We start from the raw sequence: 12,746 nt of genomic DNA, 5'->3' as shown, positions 1-12,746 counted from the left end.
AAAGCTTTCTCTCATCTGTCTCCCCCAAAACATAGAGTTGCTTAGTATAACATTGTAAATGAGAAAACCACAAGCTCACAGCTATGACTATTATTTTTAAAAAGGATTGTGGCTCTTTGGAGCAAGTCAGATTTTAGTTTATCAGAAGCTGCTGTGAGGAGGGGGTGGATTAGTCACCTAACTGAAAACGCTTAGCACTTGGGGGGAAATGCAGTATTACTCAGTGAGTCAGAAACACACTCAACTTTCCTGGAAATTTTCATTCATTCAGGAAATAGTTGTCTTTGTTCTTCTGATTTTTTTTTTTTTTTTTTTTTGCTTTTTAGGGCCACACCCTCAGCATACAGTTGTTCACCGGTCAGGGGTCAATTGGAACTACAGCTGCCAGTCTACACCACAGCCACAGCCACTTGGGATCCGAGCCACGTCTGCGACCTAGACCACAACTCACAGCAACGCCCTATCCTTAACCCACTGAGTGAGGCCAGGGATCGAACCCGCATCCTCATGGATCCTAGTCAGGTTTGATAACTGCTGAGCCATGAAGGGAGCTCCTGATTTTTTTTTTTTTTAATGAAACCCGATAGCCTCCATTACCATATCCTTAAAGACTAATAGAGAAGCAAGAGGAAATGTGGGTGAGAGTTAAAAAATGGAGACAACTTGAACCACTCAAGGAGATTTCTACTGAGTCCAGAGATAGGTATCTCAGAGGACAATTTGGGGAAGAAATAATTGTGACAAGGAAGAAATGTACAGTCTTACAAACACGTCCACTTACTACTTGTTTATTATTTATTTATTTGGCTGTGCCCATAGCATGAAGAAATTGCTGGGCCAGAGGGCCAGGGATAAAAACCTGTGCCATAAAGCAACCTGAGCCACAGCTGTGACAATGTTGGATCCTTAACCCGCTGAGTCACCAGGAAACTCCTTAGTACTCATTTTTTAAGTCAGATGTCTATAACAAACTTGGCTTATATGCTCAGATAAAAAGGGGAACTTCTTATCTTTTTTATTTGCTTATTTAACCATCTGATGTGTGGCAGGCACAGAAGGTTAGCCATTGGCAGATGTACTCAGGCCACCCTTATGCTCTGAATGAAGATCTGATGCCTAGGCCTTCTGTAGCCATTGTGTGACCTTGAAGGGACAACATGAAGATGGGAAGTCAACCCTGTAGGGATGGTGGATTGGAAGGCCAGCAAGAGTCCAGCTTCTCATGACATTGCATTCTTGGACCTGCCCTGATAATACCCCACTGGGCTGCTTGTTAAATCACCAATAACAACATACAGTGAATACATATCTTTATCGTTTTAAGATGTTGCTAATTGGTACAAACCTGAACTTGAGACTCAGCCTTTTTTTTGGTCTTTTTTAGGGCCACATCCACGACACATGGAGGTTCCCAGGCTAGGGGTCAAATCGGAGCTGTAGCTGCCAGCCTATGCCACAGCCACAGCAACGCTGGATCCGAGCCATGTCTGTGACCTACACTGCAGCTCACGGCAGAGCCAGATCCTTAACCCACTGAGTGAGGGCAAGGATCGAACCCTCAACCTCATGGTTCCTAGTCGGATTCGTTGCCACTGTGCCACAACAGGAACGCCGAGACAGCTTTGAACAGTGGTATTCAATTAGTCACTGGAAACCCTGTCGAGTTTTCTTTCTTTCTTTTTTTTTTTTTTCTTTTTACAGCCGCAACTGTGGCATATGGAAGTTTCCCGGCTAGAGGTTGAATCTGAGCTGCAATTGCATGCCTACACCACAGCCATAGCAATGCCAGATCCAAGCCACAGGCTGCATCTGCAACCTAAGCTGCAGGTTGCAGCAACACAGGATCCTTAACCCCCTGAGCGAGGCCACGGATGGAACCCGCATCCTCATGGACACTATGTCGGGTTCTTAACCAGCTGAACTACAATGGGAACTCTGAGTTTTCTTTCTTATTCTCCTGGTTTCACATGTTGTCACTCATCTGAAGGCTTTTGCTAACCCCTGCACAGATTCCTAAAGTGATTTCTATCTGCTTTCCATGCCAGTTTTTCCAGCTCCATTCCATGCTGCATATTGCTGCCAGATCTTTCTCATATACCTCTTAAATGACTTGATGTTCTCTGTCACTTTAACAGTGGGCTGCTTTCTTTCTGGACAAGGTCTGAATTCCTCAAATGACATCTGTCCCTTGGTCTACACACCTGACCTGTGGATACTTCCAACTAAAACTTTTAATCAGTTCAGACATTGTATATTAGTTTGCTATTGCCAGGGTAACAAATTACTGCAATTTTAGTAACTTAAAACAGCATCCCTAAAATTCATGCTGTGGCACAAAGGGATTGGTGGCGTCTCTGCAGCCCCAGGATGTAGGTTCAATCCCCACCCAGCAGAGTGGGTTAAGGGTCTGGCATTGCCACAGTTGTGGTGTAGGTCCAAACTGCGGCTGGGATCTGACCCCTTGCCCGGGAACTTCCATATGCCAAAGGGGTAGCCAAAAGAGAGAAAAAACAAGACAAAATAAAATGAAAAGCAGCATCCCTTTATCTCATAGTTTCTGTGGGTCAGAAGTCCTGGCACAGTGTGACAAGCTGGTTCTCTACTCAGAGTCTTATGGTTGAAATGGAAGTGTTGGCCAACCTGAGAGTTTATTTGGGGGTTCTGGGGGGAGATTCTGTTTCAGGGTGCATTCAGGTTGTCAGCAGAATTCAGGTGTATGCCGTGTGGCACTGAGGTCCCATTTCCTTGATGACTGTTATCCATGGATCATCCTCAGCTTCACAGGCCCCCTCATTCCCTAGCTCATGGCTCCTTTCATTTTTAAAGCCAACAAAAGTGGGTCAAATCCATTCTAAGCTTTGTATCTCTCTAATCTCCCCTTCTGCCTTCTCTTTTTAACTCTAGTCTCAGAAAGTTCTCTGCTTTTAAGAGCTCATTTGATTAGGTTGAGTTTAGCTAGATAATCCAGGAGAATTTTCCTGTTTTTAGGTCTGCAACTATGTTTCTCTTTTCTTCTATAGCTGCACCTGCAGCATGTGGAAGTTCCTGGGCTAGGGGTCTAATTGGAGCTACAGCTGCCTTCAGACACCGCAGTCACAGCAACACAGGATCTGAGCTGCATCTGTGACCTACCCTGAAGCCTGCAGCAACACTGGGTCCTTAACCCATTGAATGAGGCCAGGGATCCAACCTGCATCTTCACTAACATTTTCAACCTGCTGAGCCACAACAGGAACTCCATAAGGTCTGCAACTTTAATTGCAAGTGCAAAGTTCCTTTTTCTAATTCTACTAAGAATTAGAGCATGGACATTTTTGATGGACCAGTCTGTCCCATGCTGTTAGCTGCAAATAACAGAAATATCAGTCTTAAATGGTTTAAATGAAAAAACATGTATATTAAATGTATATAAAACACAGATCACCAGTGTAGACCATCAAGGCCCCGGCTTTGCTTCTAGCTAGGCTTCCCCTCCATGTATTGTATTTATCCTCGTCTTAGTAGCAGGGTGGTTCCAGATGACATGTTTAGATATAATGGAGGCCAGAGGAAGAAGATAGACTCTTCCTTCCTATGTCTGCATTTTAGAAGCTCCAAAGACTTCCCTCCATCCCTCATTGGCTAGAATTGGGTGACATGCCCGTTCTTCAATCAGCCACTGAGAAAGGTCATTGGAATTACCCCAAATGGCTTAGATTAATCATATGGGAGTGCTATGGCTGTTGTAAGTCAACCACAATACCTGCTTCGAACTGTTCACTATTCTTTTGTGTCATGCTTTCTCCACTTTTGTGCTTTCATTTTTACTCATTTCTTCGTAAAAATGAGCTTTTTTCTCTCACACTCCACCCAAGTCCTATATTTTCTTTAAGCCCAAGAGCATCACATTTCTTTCCTAAAATCTCGTCAAATGCATTCCTCCCTCCAGTGTCTCCCTTCTTGGTAGCGTGCCTCTGTCTGACACACTGTTTGTGACCCCATGTGGCCTGTTTCTCCAATGTTCCTCATCTTAACTAGGTTATAACTAGGTCGTTGCTAGGACATGAGCAATGACTTTTACAAACAGTGACTCTGGGGATGAGTTCATCAATTTTGTACCTAGCATTAATTGCAAAGTTTGAGGGTGCTGTCCTCACAAGACCACCATCTGAATACATATATATATTCTTTTTCATATTCTTTTCCTTTATGGTTTATCACAGGAGATTGCATATAGTTCCCTATGCTACACTGTAGGACCTTGTTGTTCAAATTCTTTACTATACACTTCACGGTAAGTATTTTAGTGACAGACACCAACTTGGTTATTACCAGGGCCTTCAGCAAAGTTTTGCTGATAATCAAATTAATATTTAGAAAGTCTTAAAGGCCAATACTTAAAGAGCAATGAACATTTTGTGCCATTCCTCTAAAGCTTTATTTTTCAACTTTCTTCCTTCTCTACGGGAATGCTTCCTCTCACTCATAATGTAGAATAAGCAAGAGTACCTCTCTCTTGCTTTTTCTTCACGAGTTATATAAGATAATTAAGACATAATTGCTTTCCTTTTTTCTTAATCTGGAACAAAGAAATGGTGTAAGAATAAACAACAAGGCCACAGGCTGAGTACTCTTGCAAACACTTTACCTCCTGGAAAGAAAAAGCAAATGATCTTCATTAAACATTAACAATATTAGTTAATTATTGCAGCAATTACAAAATCATGGGCCTTTTCTACCTCTAATTCAATATTTTTTAGACTTTAAAAAAACCCATCCTTTTATTGATATCGCATTAGAAACTTTTTTGTTTCTAATCTTATGACTCTAGTCCTAAGAATCTAGTAAAAGGGATAAACCAGCTGAGTGAGGTTATAGGAGAGGACAACAAGTCTTGACACATATTATTGATACAAAAGAGTCATCGTCTCTGGGGGATTCTGAGGTTCCAAAATATGCAAAGTCAAAATGTGGAGATAGGAGTTCCTCTTGTGGCTCAGCAGTTAACAAACCTGACTAGCATCCATGAGGACTCAGGTTCGATCCCTGGCCTCGCTCAGTGGGTTAAGGATCTGGCATTGCCATGAGCTGTGGTGTAGGTCACAGACGTGGCTTAGATCCCAAGTTGCTGTGGCTGTGGCTGTGGCCAGCCACTACAGCTCCGGTTGGACCCCTAGCTGGGAATCTCCGTATGCTGTGTGTGCGGCCCTAAAAAAAGGGGCAGGGGGATATATATGAGCATTTTATTTTGCCTTTCAAGTTAATGTCACTCTTTAGACATGAATGGCAGTGGGTGGATGGGCGGATGGGTTTAGGATTCTGAAGTGCTCTTGCAAGCCTAGAGGAGTATATATCATCCCATTTTCCTATAAAATTGGATTGTGATGATCATTGTACAATTATAAATGTAATAAATTCATTGAGTAATAAAAAATAGAAAAAAGCAAATAAAATATTTAGTTTTAAAATTATATTCACTAAAATTCAGTCTTTTCGATGTACAGGCCAGTGAGTACTGATAAAAACAGTCATATGTCCACCACTCTAGTTAGTATAGAAATGTTCTATCATCATCACCCTTCCAAATTAATCATATGGGAGTGCTATGGCTGTTGTAAGTCAACCACAATACCTGCTTCGAACTGTTCACTATTCTTTTGTGTGTGTGGTGTTAACCACTTTCTAAGCCCAAACCCTTGTCAACCACTGATCTGTTCTCTAGCTCAACAGTTCGCCTTTTCCAGAGTGTCATGTGAATAGAGTAGCATTATAGGACTAGCTTTTTTCATTTAGCATAATGCATTTGAGAATAAGTCATGTATTGAAAGTTCATTCTTTCATTGCTATGAACATTTGTTTATTCATAGTTATCCATGAATCTGTGGAAGGACATCACTCCTCTCTGTTTTAGTATCAAAACGTGATAATCTTAACACATCTTGTTGTTGAGAGGACCAAACAAAAGAATAGCCTCATATTCTACACATAGTGAAGTTCTGAATTCAAGGAACGTCAAGTAAAAGTATGAGACAATTGCTCTGTTTTTAATCATTACGGTTTTTGTTTCAGAGAGTTGCACCTTAATGTAAGCTTAGGATTATGCTAGATACAATAATGAAAATACCAAATACTCTCCAAATACAACACATGAGTTAGACATCATCTTTGTCCTCTGACCTAATCCAATATGGGACTGCTGTTTGCTAGGTAATCACAGTCTTTGTGAGACTCAAGAGGAAAAGAAAAAAAAAAACAAAACAAAACACTTATTGTATAACCTAATGACATTCTGAAATCATAACTGAATTCTAACTTTCATCAGTACAATTCCCTATCAAATATTTTGAGTGACATTTTTCTTGTCTTAGCTACTTTCATCCTTAGTGATCAGAATTTCTTTGGCTGCCCTAATATTAAACAGATGTGGACAGGAGGGTTTTTTGGCTGCAACACCTCCTATAGTGCTGATCCAGAGGGTAGCTCCAGTTGATCTGGCTGGAAGGGGGTGTGTTCCTTTGTCATCTATAAGTGCGAGACCCTTCTGAGGCTCTGGGAAGGGTCAGACTTTCCAAATGGATTGTGGCCAGCCATTGTCAAATGTGAAACTTATGTTACAGTAGCATCTTCCTCATTGTAAGTTTCACTTTTAGTTTCCTTCCTTCCTTGGTGACCAACTTGTTTCTTTGTTTTGTCAGATGGTTTTGGTGGCAGTTTTTGTTAATTTCTGAAGAAAATTACTGACTTCTGACTTCACCCTCTGTGATGGTGTTAAGTAATAGAAAACTGGCAGGCTGAATTAGTAAACTTAGTAAATCCCCGTCAGTTTGACCCAGTGATACACTTTCAAAGGATCTAACCATGTTTAGAACTGCATGTGAAGATACAAATGAGAAGGTGTGAAGTTACATGGGCTGGAAACCCAGAGTTGCCCTTGTGATCACATTAAGTTGCCACATAAGGCAAGTTCCTGTTGTGGCGCAGTGGAAACGAATCTGACTAGGAAACATGAGGTTATGGGTTTGATCCCTAGCTTTGCTTAGTGGGTTAAGGATCTGGCGTTGCTATGAGCTGTGGTGTAGGTCGCCGACCTGGCTCAGATCTGGTATTGCTGTAACTGTGGTGTAAGCTGGCAGCTGTAGCTCCAATTAGACCCCTGGTTTGGGAACCTCCATGTGCCGCAGGTGCCGCCCTGAAAAGAAAAAAAAAAAGTTGCCACATAAGGAAGGGAAAGGGTTTTTGCAATGACTAGGCCTTCTTCCACAAGGTTCTACTAGCACAGAGGCAAGTAACCCAGATCAAACACTTCAGGAGAAGCATTCTTTTGGTTCCTATTACAATGCAATTTTATTTCTAAGGAAAAGGCTTGTCAGTTCTTACTGAGTTGGAGAACTCCCAGAAAATAGTTCATGATAAAGCATTGAATAATGGCAGACATACACATACCCCCATTTCAGATTCACAATCCCCCTGCATGAGAGATGTTACTATCCCCATATTGCAAAAGAGGAAACTGAGTCTTCTTTTAAATTTTCTTTGCGTTTATTTTTTCCGCACAATTTATTCCTGACCCATAAGTTTTTGTTTCTTCTGGGCTATCTTTTTCTTCTGTGCAACCTCTTCTTCTGGCTTAGAAACAAACTGCTCTTTTTCAGTAAGGATCATCTCAATGTGGCAGGGAGAACACATGTAAGGGTTTATCTGATCATGAGCGCTGTAAGTCCTGAGCTGCATCTTGGGGGCTTTGTTCACCTGGATGTGCTCAATGACCAGAGAATCTATATCTAAGCCCTTAAATTCAGAATTACTCTACATTTTTGAGCATGTGCAATAAAAATTCAGCACTTTTTTGGGGCCAGTGACCCTGGATCCAGCCCCAAGGTTTGACCTGGGCACACCTACCAACTCCACCACTGTAATGACTGAATGGCACACATTGCTTCTGTAAAGTGACATCCTTAAGATACTTGCTGGCTTTTTGGATATGCATACCCTTAATGGCCTGGGCAGTTTCACGAGTGTTCTTAACGTGAACACGAAGATTTGAACTTCTTGACTGGCATGATTGTGTAGGGTTTTCTAGGTCAAGTGAATAGAGGTCACCTCAGGCCGCTTACCAGAAAAGGAGGAAATTGAGTCTTAAAGGACCTTTATCAAGGCCACCCACCTGGTGCCAAAGTCCATGCAGGACACAATCTTCACCTCTGCATTCTGTCTCTGTGGATGAGGTCCGTATATTTACAGAAGGAACAGCATGAGGGGCTCCCAGTTCTAGAGAAAATGGATTATGTTAAAGTGAGAGAACAACCTTTTTGGCAACATTCCTGTCAAAACCCCAGAACTGTAGGAAATGGCATGACCTCAAATGAATGAGAAGTGAAGAGATGTGAGTGGAGCTGAGCAGACTTGGGGATGAGAAAATGTGACTTGAATTAGAAATAAATATGTTTGTAACAGGGAGTGATAAAGAAAAAAGTAAAGAAAAAGGCTGTGTCAAAATCTGAAAGAAAGTAGAGGCAATAGCCCTATGTTGAAAGAAGCCATACTGAGATATTTTAGAAAATATTGCTTCTTCAGCATTTTGCATCTTCGCTCAAATGGCACACTTTGTTTATTTAATGCTTCACTTTTTCTAGCCTTTGGTCAGAGAGGCAGCCTCATTACCTTCATTTTTTACTGGCTGTCGAGACAGCTCAGGTTCAGATGGGCCAAACCGAGGTAATGACCCAGGCAGGGTAAATGGGAAACTTTCTGTTCTCTTGGGAACAAGTCATCAGTTTATTTCCTGAATGCTAAATTCTTTCTGAAAATAATATACAAAATCAATGCAAGCTAGTTCTTGAATTTTTTTTATTCAAGAAAATTTAAGCTGAGCATTACCAGCTCATGCATCAATGTCTAGGAAATACTTACAATGAAATGGGCTCTGGGAAAAGGCATCAAAAAGTCAGTGCTAGCAACATGGATGGAACTAGAGACTCTCATCCTGAGTGAAGTAAGTCAGAAAGAGAAAGACAAATACCATATGATATCACTTATATCTGAAATCTAATATTGGGCACAAATGAAACTTTCCACAGAAAAGAAAATCCTGGACTTGGAGAATAGACTTGTGGTTGCCAAGGGGGAGGGGAGGGAGTGGGATGGATTGAGAGCTTGGGGTTAATAGATGCAAACTATTGCTTTTGGAATGGATTAGCAATGAGATCCTGCTGTGTAGCACTGAGAACTATGTCTGGTCACTTATGATGGAGCATGATAATGGGAGAAAAAAGAATGTGTACACGTATGTGTAACTGGGTCACCATGCTGTACAGTAGAAAAAAAATTGTATTGGGGAAATAACAGTAAAAAAATTATAAAAAAAAGTCAGTGCTGAGTTTCTAAAAGAACTCTTGAGGTTCCATCTACCATTCTCTCTCTGAATTCTGTCCTGAGTCTTTTGTGGAGCTGGTAGGTTATTCTTGCCCAGGATGGATGGAAGAGAAGTGTTTACATGATGGGGATGCTCTTCCTTCCTTACCTGTTCTCCCCTCTTCCTTCTCATCAGTCATCACCAGAGCAGGCAGGGCTTCATTTCAGCACTTGCTCTAAGAGTGAAAACAAAACAACCAGGGTTGGCTCACAACATTGGGCTATTATTTTCCTAGAACCATTGGTGTTAACAGTCATACCCTCCCCTCCTGCAGTCACGCCTTGCCATTACCCTTAATTATGGCCAAAGCTGAAGTATTATTCAGGGAAATACAACCTCTGCTGTCTGGCCAAACCTAACCAGTGCTTTTTGGTTTTGGTTTTTTTTTTTTTTTTTTTTTTTTTTTTTTTTGCTTTTTAGGGCCCTACCCGCCACATTGGAGGTTCCCAGTCTAGGGGCTGAATTGGAGCTACAGCTGCCAGCCACAGCCACAGTCACACTATGCCAGATTCAAGCCACGTCTTTGACCTACACCACAGCTCATGGCAATGCCAGATCCTTAACCCACTGAGTGAGGCCAGGGATTGAACCCACAACCTCATGGTTCCTAGTTGTATTCTTTTTTTTTTTTTTGTCTTTGCTATTTCTTTGGGCTGCTCCCGCGGCATATGGAGGTTCCCAGGCTAGGGGTCCAATCGGAGCTGTAGCCACCAGCCTACGCCAGAGCCACAGCAACGCGGGATCCGAGCCGTGTCTGCAACCTACACCACAGCTCACGGCAACGCCGGATCGTTAACCCACTGAGCAAGGGCAGGGACTGAACCCGCAACCTCATGATTCCTAGTCGGATTCGTTAACCACTGCGCCACGATGGGAACTCCCCTAGTTGTATTCTTTTCCACTGTGCCACAATGGGAACTCCCCTAACTAGTGTTTTGACAAAAGACTGCCACAGTCCCCTGACCCTCCCCCAACATAAATATCTATATCATTCATGCTTGTATGTGCTTTCCTATGGAATCTTTTCCTCTTACCATGTGATTCAATTCATCTGGACATGAAGCCTTTGTATTTAGTGCGGGATCATGTGCACCATCTCATAAAGTCTCACGTGGTATAATAGTTTAAGAATTTCAAAGGAGGCAGTATTGTGAACAAGATCTCAGTAGAATTCATAACAGCAACTGTTTCTCTTCACCTCTTTTCAATATCCACCCATCAAAGTGTAAAGGAATAAGCATCTTCCTCTTTTTTGCAACCCTTTCACTTCTTTGGTGTAATACACTCCAATGCTCTCAGCTTCTATTACCCTGCTTGCTAGGGCTGCCATTAGAAAGCACCCAGACTGTGAGGCTGAAGCAACAGAACTTTATTTTCCCACAAGATCATGCTGTCAGCAGGTTCAATTTTTCCTGAGGCCTCACTCCCTGACTTGGGTCATAATTTCAGCAGATGGCAGAGCTAGGATTCAAATCCAGATGATTCAGTTTAAGAGTGTAATGCTGCCCTCCACTAACTGCTGTTTTATCTTGTTGTGCACGAGGGTTCCAAGCCGTGTTATTTGCACCCATAGAATCAGAGGTCTTCACCATCCTTTGGATAACTTACATTCTTTCCCAAAACTTAAATGGGGAAGGAATTTGAAGGTGATCTAGAAACCTGTGCAGTGTATGCCTCCCACTTTTGGCAATCTTTAGTATCAACACCATTTAATCAATAGTTCTGTGTATGTTTCTATAATCATGCATTCAGGCAACTCTCATGCCTCTTTTATTTTTTAAACTTTATTTTATTTTTATTATTTTTTTTAAAAATGGCTGCGCTCGAGGCATATGGAAATTCCTGGGCCAGGGATTAAATCCGAGCCACAGCTGCAGCAACACCAGATCCTTAACCCACTTCGATGGGCCAGGGATGGGACCTGCACCTCTGCAGAGACCAGAGCCCCCTCAGAAGGAACTCCTCATGTCTCTTTTCAACTCTTATTATACTAGGATGTATGGACAGTGATAATTGCTTCTAATTGAATAATAGTCAGTAGTCATATGAAAAATACAAACTGCAATCTTTAAAACTCTACCAGGCCTTCTACCATGTCCTAATCATTTTGTATAGATCCAACATTGTGAGGGAAAAGAAAGACATTCTCAATAGAATTTTTGCTTTCCTGTAGGCTTTGGAAGAACAATAGTATTTGTCACTGGGCTTCTTTCAAAATACAATTGGAGGAGGTCATAGAGAGGATGTGACTGCCAGTTGACCAGGACAATCAGAGATTCCTCATTCCACCCCCTATCCTGAGGGCATATGTTTTGCCCACTGTTCTCAAACTAGCAGCTGTTTCAAGGAACAAATCTTCTTTTTTTGGTGTGTGTGTGTCTTTTTGCCTTTTCTAAGGCTGCTTCCTGCGGCATATGGAGATTCCCAGGCTAGGGGTCGAATTGGAGCTGCAGTCTCCAGCCTACACCACAGCCACAGCAACGCGGGATCCGAGCCGTGTCTGCAACCTACACCACAGCTCACGTCAACGCCAGATCCCTAACCCGCTGAGCAAGGCCAGGGATCGAACCCTCATGGTTCCTATTTGGATTCGTTAACTCCTTTTTTTGTTTTTGTTTTTGTCTTCTTTTTTAATTGCTGCACTTGGGGCATATAGAAGTTATTGGGAAGGAACTGACTCCAAGCCACAGCTGTGACCTATGCTGTGGCTGCTGCTGGATCCTTTAACCCACTGCCCTGGGCTGGAGGTTAAACTGGTGTCTCTGCAGTGACCAGAGCCACTGCAGTCAAGTTCTTAACCCACTGTGCCTCAGCAGAAACTCCCTCAAAGGAACAGGTCTTGAGAGAGCATGGTGGTTTTGTTGAGACCATCTGGCTGAGCCCCAATAAGGCCTCTATATAACCTTTGAGATTCTGGCGGGTGGATGTGGAGATTGAATCATCTTGCAGCAGTTCAAGACAAACCTCATAGGTAAGTTCTCTTGTTTATTACATCTGCCACCTAGCAGTCTGGAGTGGTCTGTCTATGGCCTCTCCTTGCCCTCTGCGTCCAGGGACTGGCTTTGACTTTCACCTGGGGAACTTCTGAGGATGCAAACCAACAACATTCCATCATTTCCAGGCCAAAAGATTGAATTAAAGGGGCAGTTGCATCCTTGCATGAGTTAGCCAGCCAGCCAGCACTTGCTTTTCCCCCCTATGTAGCCCCTTTATTTTCCACTTTCTTCTACCTTCTGAGCCCAGAGAGCAACTAGAAATGCTTCATTTCCTTGGAGAAAAGGTGTTCAACTAACAAAACAAAACTTGAAAGTAAGTATAGAATTTAAGTATAAATCATCTCTTGTAGTTTGGGAAG

The 12,746-nt window shown here is 42.3% G+C and overlaps 1 pseudogene; it reads right to left on the bottom strand.

Moving 5' to 3' along the window:
* On the bottom strand, positions 7,070 to 9,046 carry LOC110260877 (annotated as a pseudogene).

This window comes from Sus scrofa, chromosome 1 (genome assembly GCF_000003025.6).
Source record: "Sus scrofa isolate TJ Tabasco breed Duroc chromosome 1, Sscrofa11.1, whole genome shotgun sequence".
Classification (NCBI taxonomy): domain Eukaryota; kingdom Metazoa; phylum Chordata; class Mammalia; order Artiodactyla; family Suidae; genus Sus; species Sus scrofa.
This window is presented reverse-complemented; position numbering and strand designations above follow the sequence as displayed.